At 41.2% G+C, this 12,963-nt stretch overlaps 1 protein-coding gene and 1 long non-coding RNA gene across 3 annotated transcripts in view; both read right to left on the bottom strand.

Moving 5' to 3' along the window:
* The window catches only part of RALB (RAS like proto-oncogene B), a 39,396-nt gene extending 34,350 nt beyond the window's left edge, over positions 1-5,046 (bottom strand). Inside the window, exons 1-2 of one of the 2 annotated variants that reach the window (XM_015868637.3) lie at positions 4,953-5,046; positions 1,538-1,668 (exon numbers count right to left, since the gene is read on the bottom strand). The gene's annotated coding sequence lies outside the window, so the exon portion shown is untranslated. Of the gene's footprint in view, positions 1-1,537; positions 1,669-4,952 lie in introns of those variants that run through there. The other variant, XM_085553238.1, reaches the window with a different exon arrangement.
* A 637-nt stretch (positions 5,047-5,683) lies between these two features.
* On the bottom strand, positions 5,684-11,452 carry LOC146760074 (uncharacterized). The gene is made up of 4 exons (XR_014948294.1): positions 11,294-11,452; positions 9,376-9,427; positions 8,553-8,615; positions 5,684-5,813 (listed from the first exon to the last, which is right to left on the bottom strand). It is a non-coding gene; the product is annotated as an uncharacterized LOC146760074 (long non-coding RNA).
* Positions 11,453-12,963: the final 1,511 nt, after the last annotated feature.

Here is a 12,963-nt window from a genome sequence, read left to right as displayed (position 1 = left end):
ATACCTAAAAGTTCTTGGATGTAAAGTGGTGGAAAATTTATTATTAAACACACTTATAAACAGGATACAGGAGCAGAGCTGGGTGGTTTCTATAAAGGAAGCTCACTTTTCTTTCATCTCTGAATTTTTTAGGCATGACAACAAAACAATTAACAACAGGAAAAACTGTGGGTGGAGCCCTTGAGAAGAGTTTATAAATTGAAAATAAAAAGCATACAAACAAACTAGACACTGACTAAACTGCAACTAATAAGAAAAATATATGATTCTCTCTTCAATTAAAGACAAAGGTGGCTTTTTCTCTTATGAGAATGCAGCTGAGGTGATATAAGGCAACAGTTTCTACTGCTGTTGTTCTGTGACCCCAGAAATGAAACAATCAAAACCACAATGTGCAAAGAGAAATGGATAGTATAGAGCAATCAACGACATATTCACAAGTTACATGTTTCTTGTAATGCTGCTTGTACCAAACACTGTTTGGGGAAAGGATGCAGTTTATTTGCCTTTTCCTAAAGCCAGTTGTTGTTATTTTTATATTCCTAAACATCACTGCTGCTTTCTGTAGGTTCCACTCAAAACAGAGTGAGGCCAGTAGGTAAACCAGTATCTTAAACCTCTCACCAAGCTCTGATATGATGTGGTTTGTTACTTTAGTATGGACAAGTGCCCCCTGGGGTTTCCATTCTTTTAAAAGCAACCTTTCAGATTAAGAAATAAATTCTATGACATAATTTGGTAAATAGGAATGTAAGTGGATCATTTACTTTTATTGTAACATTTCTACAATGTAAATTCCAGAACATACTAACCTACTCGTACACTAATTGATCATAAATATATATTTAATATAGCTAATACATCTCTACTCAGCATGGCAGAGACATCCAGACAAAACTTTGGTCCCTCCACCGGGAGTGGCAGAACCTTTCCATTAAATCCTCCATTCTCTCTGCATTGCAGAGCAAAGGTTATGAAGTTTTATTAAAAGAAATCAATGACTCACTATTCATGTGTTTACTTGGCCTGTATGCCCCAAGGATGAGTGGGAACCAGCATAGAAGACTGGTTCTTTTATTCTCTTCGTATATTGCTTATTACTAGCTAGCTCTACTGCATTCATTAAGGCAAACCAGACTAAGAATAAACAAGAGGTGCTTGTCATCCAGCCTTAACACAATGCCACGTGCTCACTCTGAAGCTTCTTCTGCATAAATTTCAGCATCTGTTTTTTCCTGTCTTACCCACAGCAGGTAGGCTCACAGGGTGCATGCACCTTGTCCTATTCCTGCACCTTGCCCCTATTGTGAGCCAGTCCGTGTACCCCAAGAGCCCTCCCCATTGCTGCTCTCCTTTTCTCACTCCAGCTGGGCCAGGAAACAGCTTGTGCTTCTCACCTCAGTGTTGGAAAATGCGAGTTCTCGTTTCACGTGTGTTTGTGTCACTGACTGCACACATACACAAACACAGAGCTGATCCTTCTCCAGCACCACCTCACAAGCTATTTAGACCATCTTCTTTCATAGCTGATACTCACCGTGCCAAAGGAGCCTGTCCCAGAGCCGTGGTTCCCCAGGGAGCAGCAGGCAGGGGATGGCAGGAGCAGATCCAGTGTTCTGAGCAGGGTAACGCTGGCCAGGGCCGGACTCCTCCTCTTGCTTTGCAGAGCTGTGCAAAAAGGGAAGGGCTCAGGATATGATATCATGTGCTCATTGTGAAAACAAAGAAACTGCTGTAGGTGAATGAAGAAGTAACAGCTTCAAAACTCCTGAATGGCCAATAACAGAGAATGACATTCCTGCTTTGCCTTCCCAACCCTCTCTCAAAACAGTTTCAATGAATAGAAATGACAAATTTAGAAAACAATATTTACCTCATTGCTAGGAGTAGCCTGAGAGATGTATTACAAATGAGCCACCTTGGAGCGCTGCTCTGTTCCCTCTATGGTCTGTGTGTATGTGACATCTCAAGCCTTGACCTTGCTAAACACAGATTTGCACACTGTCAGCTCCCACAGCCACTGCCGGGAGTGCATAACCAGCATAAACTCAAGAGCATCCACTCCTTGGCATTTCCCTGACTTCTATATTGTCTTTTCCAGTGAAAGTAATATCACCTAAAACACCCAAGTGACTTAGGACTCCATTTAACATTTTCTAAGGGAATGTAAGCAAAAAGGCTTGCAAATCTCATGGGAAGTGAATGTGATTTTGTGTTGGGATAAGTTTTACTCCTTGGTCCCCTTCTAATTGCAAGCTTACTTCAGAAATAATTACCCATCTACTGGGCTGTATTGCTATTAATTTATTTCCCAGGTCATCATTTACTTCCCAAGCCTAAAGAAAAGAAATTAGTAAACACTCAAAGCAAAGCAGATGTCCTACCTTGACACTATTGTTCTTAACCTGAATTTATCTTTGAAATCAGCAGTTTCTATTTCAGATCTGAAGAAGCACCCACATGCCTGAAAGCTTATTGGTTTTGTCCGGTTTTATCAAGTGACTAATACAGAATATTTTCTCAGGTTGCCAGGGTACTTTTGTTTCTGTTACAGCCTCACAAAACACTATGAGGGGTAAACTTACTGCATTCTTCAAGCACACGACATTTTTACGTCATATTTGGAATTGCTAAATACTCTGTTAGGCCGTTGCAATTGCCTTTCAGATTTCCATTTTTGTGTTAAAAAAAATCCTGTGATATTTTCATGCAGTTAATTCCAAGTTCAGCATTAAGATCATCCATCGTAGGTCACTGTCATTTTCAAGCTCCTGCACTGACTTTTGGTTTAACAGCCTACCTTTGGGGGTTCTGTGTTTCAGTGTTTGTTGGGTGAACACTTTTATGGAGCTGCACACCAGGGTGTTGCCCTTTCAGCTGTATTGTATTACATTGGAACAGAAATATTTTGCTGCCAGATTTCTTGTTCTATTTGTGCATTTTCTTAGTGGACTTCCAATGTCAGGAGCTTGTTCTGTCTAAGAGGATAGTGGGAGAACAATACTTTATATGATGACATTTATTAAACAGATGATGTTAATATCAATGTTAGTTTATCCAGTAGCGATGCGTCTCTTAAATAAACCTTTTAAAAACAGTAATAGGGAAATAAACTGGAACACAAAACTGTTTTCTTCATCAAGACTCGAGGAAATTTTCTAATTAGTGCTAGTTCTGATTTAGGGTTTACTCATCCTTTGTTGTCCTGTGCAGTGAAGAGGGTTACATCAAAAATTGCAGTCATAACGACTTGTTTAGGAGACTGAGGAATGAGGATTAAAATCACTAATAAACACATTTACTTCTGCAGAGTTTGAGAAGTTCCCTGCTCTGCTACCATGGTTCAGGCAGATAAAGCAAACCTAAAGTAACCGCAGGTATGTTGGTATTGATTCTCTTCTCAGTTCTCTGCTAATTTTAACATTCATCTGACTTCATCCTGAATTACTCCAGAGCAAGGAAGATGAAAAGCAGACCAGCTCTGCATGGCTCTGCTTTGTTTTGTGGTGTTCCTTTTTTCTCTTGCCAGAAATCCATCTTTCTCTTAAATTCTTACTTCTTTTCCCTATTTTCCTTCTAGTTAGAATTATGGAATCAGAAATTAATTTTGATGAGAAGGAACCTTTGCAGATCATCTATTCATTTCCCAATTGGGACGGGGCTAACTTCAGAGTTAGGTCAGGTTGCTCAGGGCCTTGTTCAGTCTGCATGTGAATCTCTCTAAGGCAGAAACTTCCAGTTTCACTGGGCACCTTGTTGAAGGGTTTGAGCACTTTCTCTGTGAAGTGCATACAAAGTGTAATTCATGTTCCTCTTTGCCAGTGTAAGGCTGTGAATTTTCCCCTTTGTTAGCATACAGTACTTGACAGTTGGGTGGAGAAGTAGCTCAGAGTTTGGGGGAAAAGATGGGAATAAACTACAATGTGTGGAAATGAGGAAAAAAATCCAGGAGTGTAGTTTTACAGAAGGCAGTGAGAGAGCAAGAAAGATGCAGAGGGATCATGGCAGGGAAAGAGAAAATAATGGCATGTTTCACAGGCGAGGGTAGGATGTGTGTGGGAAGATAACTCTGGTGATCAGAAAGCAGCAAGACTACAACTGTGGTCATCACCTCCAGGTTTGGGTGGCTCACATCCCCAAATAAATTTACCAAAAATATCTTGATAGCTATGTCATGAAGTTGATTAAAGGTGCTTGCACATCATTTTGCTTTCTTAGGTAGCATATGCGATTTCAGTTGAATAGTTCACTTTGTGTCTGAGGTACTGGAAACATTTTGGTCTTCTGCTATTTTCTGTTCCAGAGAAAGTTGCCTTACTGTGGCAAGTGGTACAACTCCAGTAGCATACAAAACACACACTTGGTACTTGAACTGGAGCTATATTCATAGATAACTCCACTTTAGGTCACAATTAATCCTCTCAGAGATCTCTCAAACAAAAGGTGTTTCATTAGTGTATGATAAGATTGTTCTTCATTGCATACATTAAGATTGTTTCTCATGATAACACTGAGCAGTCAGAGAAGTCCTGAGAAATTTTAGTCACAAGCACAACGATGAGTAAATCATTTCTAACAGAAATGAAAAGGAAAATCAGAAACCGAAGAATTACTTTTCCTTTGCTTATTACTTCATTGCTCAGGAAAATTCAGTCTGACTGTAGAAATTGCTTTCAGGTGTCTGAGTTCAACTCTAGCATCAACTGCATTTTGCAGTAGCAGAAAGCAAAAAAGAATTTGGGTACGAGAAAAGAGGGAAAAGGTCTTTAGGAATGCTGAGATGCATTTGTGTTCCTAGGCACTAAAGTCTAGGTGATTTAGAATAGGAAATCCTATTCAGTGATGTAAACATGTTAACTGATGAATCCTCACAATAACGTTGTGAATGAGGGAAAGCTTATGCCGTGTTTTGACAGATGAGGAAACATGGACAGAAAAGGCTAAGTTCTTACCAGGATTCTTGCCAGCTTCTTTCAAAGTATTTTCCAAGGAAGATCATTCCCTGCAGAAAGCTTGCAGCTACAGACATCTCTCCAGCTTTCCCTCAGGTACTATGAAAGAACTACGAGGGTCAGAGTTGTTAATGCTACTGGCTTGGTCTTTTTTGGAGCTTGGACTGGACCACGATCTGAACACAGAACAAGCAGAAACAACTTTTTCTATATGATGACTCACCTTGCCAGAGGAAGATTAGTTAAAGGAAATTTGTATCTGTCTGCACTAGTTAGAAATATGTACCCATCACTGCCTAAGTCAAAGCAGTAGGGCAGCAGGAGGGGAAATCCTGTGTGTCTTCTGAGTTTAGCAGTCACAGCTTTTTTGCTGTTGGCACTCTAACAAAAGCAGAAGCAAAAGCAAAGGAATTCCAGGCTGATTTCCAGCACAGTAAGAGACCTTATGCCTGAGGGACGTCAGGTCTTGGATCTCAGCTCTCCCATCTACCATTTTCACTCACAGTCCATGCAAGGACTCCAACCTTTCCTGAAAGTACACTCTCTTTTCACCCATGCTTGGGCCAGTACAGGATCGTTAAACTTTCCTAGATCTCTTCTACCCAGGCAGAATCTGATGTAACTTCAGATTCATTTCTTTTGTAGTGCCCTATCAATCTACAAAGCGGTAAGATTGTAACCACAACCTTGCAGTGGCAAAGATAAGTAGAGATTTAAGAAGCTGTTACCTTCCCATTCAACAAACATTCATTAAAATGCCAGCCCACTTCTTTTTCTTGACTCCGGTAGTAGATCCCACTTGCATCAGGTATTTCACAGGGTCAGGAATACGTCAGTGTTGCCATTCTTTCCCAGAAATGTCTGGAGAAGAAAGACTGGATTATTTGGTCAATTTTTCCCTAGTACTGCTAAGTGTAGTCTGAATATTGTCAACAGATGGGTTTTGCTATAGCTATACTCACATCCAAAATACAGCTGTTGCTAAAGGCCCAAACAGTAAAATCTTTCTGGAAGCTCTTTTCATTGTAGTGTCCCTGCACAATTAAGTATGGTTGAAAAATTTGGAGACAAGTGGGACCCCAGCAATATAACCTTGCACATTCTAGTGCATAATGCCTCGGGAGTTTACACTGGGATTTGTATCACAATTATAAAGGCTGCTTGCTTCTCTGACCAAAGAAAAGCCTTCATTAATCTTAATAACGCAGGAGCTATCAGTTTCTTGATGTGTTCACTACTTGTTAATCCCAAAAACTGTATAAAGTCCTCACTTCCAGTGAGTCTTGATGAACCAACGAACTCCATAAACTCAACCCTGCTCCACATTAGCCTGAACCACTGGATTTGTCTCTGAGTCCCCAAGTCCTGACACAATCCTGAGCACTGCTTCAATAAATGCTCCTGTATCATTTTAAAGACATATAGATGGGTTGGGAATCCTCTGAACCTCACTGTAAGATGTGGGCTACTGATGTATCAGAGTGGGAGAACTCTCTGCTTGCTTCATGCTGATTTTCTTAGTTTTACCATGGCCTACAAGCTTCTACCTTGCCTGTTCAGAGCAAAAAGAGAGGAAAAAAACAAAAAACACTTGTTTAGCAACAGACTTTCTTAGTCATCAATTTGTGTCCTTAGAAAAAACCTCAAGTTACACATCTTTGCAAAATAGCAAGTGATTAGTTTTGGTTTTTTTAGTCTGATCACACTCCTATGGCTTCCAGGTTTTATCAGCATTTCAGGTGAGACAGATAAAACAGGCAAATCATTTCAGAAGAAGAGAAATAATCCATTTAGCTAGTCTTTTTTTGCAGTTATTCTTAGTCATTGTAAGCAATCAGTTATCACCTGGTCTCATTAATCACATCCTGAATTACTGTGCATAAAATGATTAAGTTGTTCTTTGTTGTCCATCCATCCCATTACCCAGCTTCTTCTAGTGAATGAAAGTATGTCCTCCTCAAAATAGGTGGCAAATACATTTTAACCTACATACATTTCAGAATCTGCTCACCTTTTCACAAGCAGGCAGAAACACAAAAATAAAACAAATCCTATAGTATTGTCATCGAAGATAAAGTCATTTAATATATTCAAATTGCACTCAAGCAGTGGGAAGATCTTTGATATTCACTGTACTGACTGCTTTGACAACACACCTTCATGAGCTTATCTACATTTGCTATATTCCATGGAGCCACTAGATGTCCCTCGTTCCTACATAAAGCTGCAGATAGGAGAAAATCCAAAATTAACCAGTGACTAAGTTGGAGCACAAGCTGTGCAGAAACATTCACAGCATGTGAGATTTCTTCTGTAATTAATGCTGGTTCTTCAAAAACCGTTGAGCACGATTCTATAAAACACAGCAGTTCCGAGCACTGTGGTTAGATACATTCATCTATGCTGAATACAAAATACAAAAGTCAGGTGAGGCTGAAGAGAACAGATGGAGACAACATTGAGCAAAATAGGCTACAAACCCATGGATCACGGAGTAAACTGGTACATTCCAACTATTCATTGTCAACAGCATTTTCCGTATGCATGTATTGTAGCCTTTTCTTGCTATTCATGAAGTAAAACAGCACAATCTTGGCAGTCAGACCAGATTTTAATTTAATTAAAGAATGCATTTGGCTGTAGTTCAGTTGGGGTATGAGTGGGCCATATCACTATGTGGTTTTAGATAACAACAGACTGGCTGGGGAACAGTCACTTCAGTATCAGTCTGAATCAGAGCGTAGGGCAATGTACAACAGACACAAGAACAATGCAGACACTCAACCCTGGTGATGGAGAGAGCAAAGACAAACAATGCACTAAAGGAAACAAAAGGTTTTACCGAGTAAATAGTGTCAGGAAGCTGCTAGCAACTGCCCACAGGCTGTACAACTCCCTTTTCCCTTCCTGCACTCTATCAGCCTTTAGCAAGTTTCCTCTGTGCACACAAGCCTGACCCCAGGAGCTAATTCACACCATCAGCACTTTGCAAGGCCCTGCCACAGAAAGGACCGCATCTCTAATTCCATTTTGGAAACTCAGATTAGGACTCATTTCCTTAGTGTTATAATTTCAGAGACAATGAAGGAAAAAGGTCACAACTGAGAAAAAGAAGAAATTCTACTCCCAACTAGTTTTGCTCTTCAGGCAAGTGAGTTTTAACACGTTATAAGAAATATGGCTCCAGTGACCAAAAGCATTGCCATTTTGCCTCACCAAAATGCTCATAGCAGAAAGTCACCAGCTTCCTCTAGGCCACCGTTTCAGAGATAGACAAACCCAAAGCCCAGTGACCACCAATGTGAGATTTTCACACTGTTTTGAGTGGAACTGTTATTCCCACTGATGGATGATAGACCATTCGTGGATTAATAAACCTTACAGTTCCATACAGTCCTTGGTGCTCTTTCTAATTCTCGATAGCTCTGCTCTTACCAGTTATTTAACTTGGTCTGAAGCAAAACATTATTTTGGTTTATTTGTAGTTTGGTTTTTAGACTAACATGTACATTACAGAGAATCTTTTTTCCCCCTTACTACTCTCATTATTGGCCACTGTTTTATTAGGAAACGTAGCACTCAGCAATAGAGAGAACTGACCTGTTGAACTGATTTCACTCCTCGTCATAGCTGACAGGAAAACGGCTGCCTCGGCATAGGGTTCTGGGAAGGGAAAACCAGATGTTTCTTGGCTGCATTTAACAGATGTTATTCCAGTTTGCAACAACATTTTAAAATGCAGATCCCATGAGTTTATGCATTTCCAAAGCATTCAAAGAATGGAAAAGTGAAAATTTCTTGCTATTCTTCCAGTAGTGCCAAGCATCCCACTTTTATCCCTTATTTCTTTGTAATTCTCTCTTTGTTTTGTTTTTGTTGTTGTTGTTTTTTTTTTAACCTGAAATGAACTTCCCCAGTTTTAGCATTCCTGTGGTTCACACATACACCAGAACATGCCTTGGTGCCTACATGCATTAGATAATCAGATTGGGTAGATTAACGCTGCCACGGATTTAGCATGTGACCTTGGGCAAACCACTTGATTTCTCTGGCCCCCAGTCCTCCACTTGTGCTACCTGGAGCTTGTAAGCTCTCTGTGACAGAGAATCTCTCTCAGCTACCAGCTGCACGATATCTAGTGCAGAGGGGAGATGCACATTCTTTATGGGGTAACTGCAGATCACCCTATCAACTGTGGATGCTGCAAGTCCCAGCATTAAGTGGAGAGATGGAGGGGCAGAAGTGTGGGAAGTTTCCATCATGTTCTCTGAACAGATTCAAGTTGCTGAGTTGTTCAGCCGTAAGAGCCATTCCTTAATTCATAGTATCTTCCCAGCCTGACCAAATTCTGCTAAGGCCATGGAGACTCCCAGAACAAGCCAAAACTAGGGAGGGCAGGATAGGTGTCCTTCAACATGCTTACCTGAATCCTGTCATATTCGCCTCTGAGTACACTCAGCACGGGTAAGGGAAATCTGCCAAGAATCACAGAATTGCTCAGGTTGGAAAAGACCTTCAAGATCATCGAGTCTAACCACAACCTAACCGTGCTACCCTAACTCTAACAACCTTCCGCTAAATCATGTCCCCGAGCACCGCATCCAAACGGTTTTTAAACATGTTCAGGGATGGTGACTCAACCACCTCCCTGGTACTTCCTTCCCTTACCAAAACCAGAGATATGTTACCGGTTCCAAAATAGAAAGCTGTTCAACTTATGCTAAGTACTACTCTTTCACTGGTTCTAGAGGAAGCGGATGTAGAGAAAGTGCACTTGAAAGCGCACTTGAACTTAGCAGAATCCCTGGTATTCAGAGTGGTGCACAGATTCGGATCTGGGAGAACCAGAGATCTTTACAGGGGAAAGAGAGGAAGCAGAAGCACAAATTTCATGAAGACATTTCGCTGATCATCAAAATGCCTGGTATTCTTCCACGCCCTGCATTCATACACAACACATGTACAGTAAGCTAAGCCAAATGCGCTATCCTTGTTAAAGGGTTCTTGTGGATGTGAATCTATTTCACCAGAGCTCTGCGATAATCACAGCATCTAAAAAATGCAGATTTAATCCAAAATATGAATACTTTTTATAAAACTAGAATTTATTTTTAAAAAAATAAATAAAAATCATGTGAAAATAGATCTTTTAAAAATGTTTCAAAATAAAGCCCTAGTATTTAGGGTTAGAAAATACTGAAACATTCTCCAAACAGAAACTGGCAACTGTTTAAACAACGACTTCAAATGTTGACTTCTGGAATTAAGATAGCTTCTTGTTTTACAGCCAGCCATAAAAGATCTTTCTTCTATCTTTATGGAATGGTATGTATGATACAGCAGATTTAAGAGTAAAAACCACTGGCACGTAAAGCCGTCCGGGTCAATTATTAGAATTCAGTGCAGCCTCCAGCAGCACAGAAGAACTGAAGCTGTGTGCCCTTGGTCTTTTCTGACCACAGCCTCTTTGCCTGCTCTTTGAATTTAAGTTTCATAAATTGTTCAAAACTTTACTGGCAGAACCAATAACCACAATACTGCCTCTCAACATCTGGTTCGGATTCTTCCCTCAGCTACGCTGCAATTCTAAATTAAACTGAATGCTTCACGTGAAGTCACTCCAAATTTATGACAGCATACAGAACTGAACTCGGTTCTTTGTCTTTGAAAGACGTCTGTATTTGCAGCCAAATAAAATCACAAGTGCTTACGTACTCGATGGCGCAAGAGTGCCATCCAGCGGATATTCCTACATGTGTATGCATAGGTGAAATCCTCAGTGAGTAGACAAGCGACTAGTATGGGTTGTACGTACTGCTCTGATGGCTGCTCATCCCAACTGCCGAGTAGTATTGCTGGCCTGTGATGAGCACCTCTGTTAAAAATTAGTAACTTCATGGAGAGTTCCCTGCTTCAAAGCAGGAACGTGCTGAAGGTGAGCTGCTGGGCTCAGAGGTACCGCCACCATCGCAACGCGTGCTGACTGCAGCCAATAACCTGCTGCTTGTCAGCCCTCTCTGAAGGCATGGCATTACCCTGTTGTGAACAGTGCTAATGTGAGCATTCTTGTACAGAGCCTCACCACCGCTGTAGGATCACAAATGAGAGTGATGGAGCTTTGAAGCTGGTTTCAGGCGAATACTTATGCACCCAGACATGAATGTGACAACAGATTTCTGATCTGCAAAGAAGGGGCCCTGAACTCAGACCTTCCACCTCCCAGATAAATGCTTCATCCACTGTACTATGTCACAGAAAAACTCTTTCTAGAGGAAACAGGCACAGCTGCCTTTGTGAATACCTGGTCCCACTGGCATACAGTAGAGCGGTTTGAAGATTACCTTCTTGAACTGAGCTGCTCTGGGGACCTGCGCGGAGTGACACATCCTTTTAGTTCCTGATTGAATTGAGATCCACGTCAGTGCCAAGCTGCCTGGCCCTGCTGAACCAGAGCAGATCCGGGCACTTGCAGAGAGGCTCCCTCTGGCTGAATAGTTTACCTGAAAAAAAAATGTCAGCTGGCTTGGGAATTGAGGCCTGGTGCAAGGTCAAGCTCAGCTCACTGGGTTTTTCCACCATCTCTGGTTTAGATTTAGGAGCTCAAGTTCTGCCCTGAACCCTTACTTTATGGGCTTGGCCTGTAGCCAGTAAAATAAATTCTGGTTTAACAAACATGCATTTGATGCAGATTTTACTGACCTACCTTATTGCCCATCTCATCTAACCCCATCTGCAATGTTTCCCTGTATAGTTAGTTGTATTTCTTGCAATGCAGATGCAAATGAAAGATTGTGAATGATTCATAGATTTGATTGGCCTGATGGCCCACAGATTAAATCATTGTGTGTTCCTGTTGGTCTTCTGCATTCATCTTGCCTCTAAACAGAAATTACATTATGTGGGGATCTGTGGTCACCATTGCAAGTAATACCTGCAAGACAGAGAGCTCATCCCAACAAGCAGCCATTTCTACAACGGCCTTCTCAGGAGATGCAAAAATAAGAGGAAAGATATTTTACTTCTGAGTATGGATCCATCCTGAAGCATCTCTTGCACTAATATCTGTGATCAGTTCCCACTGGAGAACAAGCACTTGAATGCTGACAATCATATTCATCCTTTAGGTTTAAAACTGATCCAAGTTTATCTAAGAATTTAGTGTAGTGCAATTGCTCTGGGACTGAGAGAGACCAGTAAAACATAAATGTTTTTGATGTGATCCTCACACTACAGATATGCAGAAAAACTAAATAGTGCCACTTACATTTCTTTGTTCCACAACAGATAAAAGCGAGATAACCCTCAGCTATATTCAAAACGCGATTCATTTTCTGATAGTGAATCCAATATGGGCAATTTAACTTTTAAGAGAAATACATCAAGCCCACGGCTTTGAAACAAAGCAGGAGCTAAAAGCCTCTGAGCAGAACCAGGCACAAGGCGGTGTCACTGGTAGCGTGACCAGCTTCCCTGTATTTATCCTATGACAAATCTCTTGCTGCTCTTTTCTCAGGTGAGCTGCCCTCCCTTAGATAAGGTTTTACAGCTGGCTCCTGTGCACTTCATCTGTTTGGGATGGGAGTGCTCTGCTGTTGCAAAAGGCTGCAGTGGGCAGATGCGGTGACAGGATTAGCACTGACTCGCTTTTCATGAAAAGCTTAGGAGCAAAGGTGGGAGATACGGAAGATCAGCTTCCTTTTTCAGACACCCTTTTTGAAACTTACTGTTTAGGAAACAGAACCGGTGACTGTGGGGGCACTACATCTAGGGGCAAAGCCGAGCGAAAACTCAATGCTGGCACAAGAGCATCATTCCGGGTTCGTGCAGACCTCAAGGGATGAGCCCATGTGAAGTAACAGAACTACAGCAAACCAGCAGACACAGAAGGATCCGCCACCTTCTGTTGCTAGTGAGGACGCTATAATGACGGAAATAATTAGTTAATCTTTAGTTTAAATAAAGCATTGGGGGAAAGGGCTAAAAATAAACACTGATTCATTCCTTGTCAGGG

The sequence above is a fragment of the Coturnix japonica genome, chromosome 7 (assembly GCF_054131305.1).
Source record: "Coturnix japonica strain WE chromosome 7, WE-NBRP24, whole genome shotgun sequence".
NCBI classification, from domain to species: Eukaryota; Metazoa; Chordata; class Aves; order Galliformes; family Phasianidae; genus Coturnix; species Coturnix japonica.
This window is presented reverse-complemented; position numbering and strand designations above follow the sequence as displayed.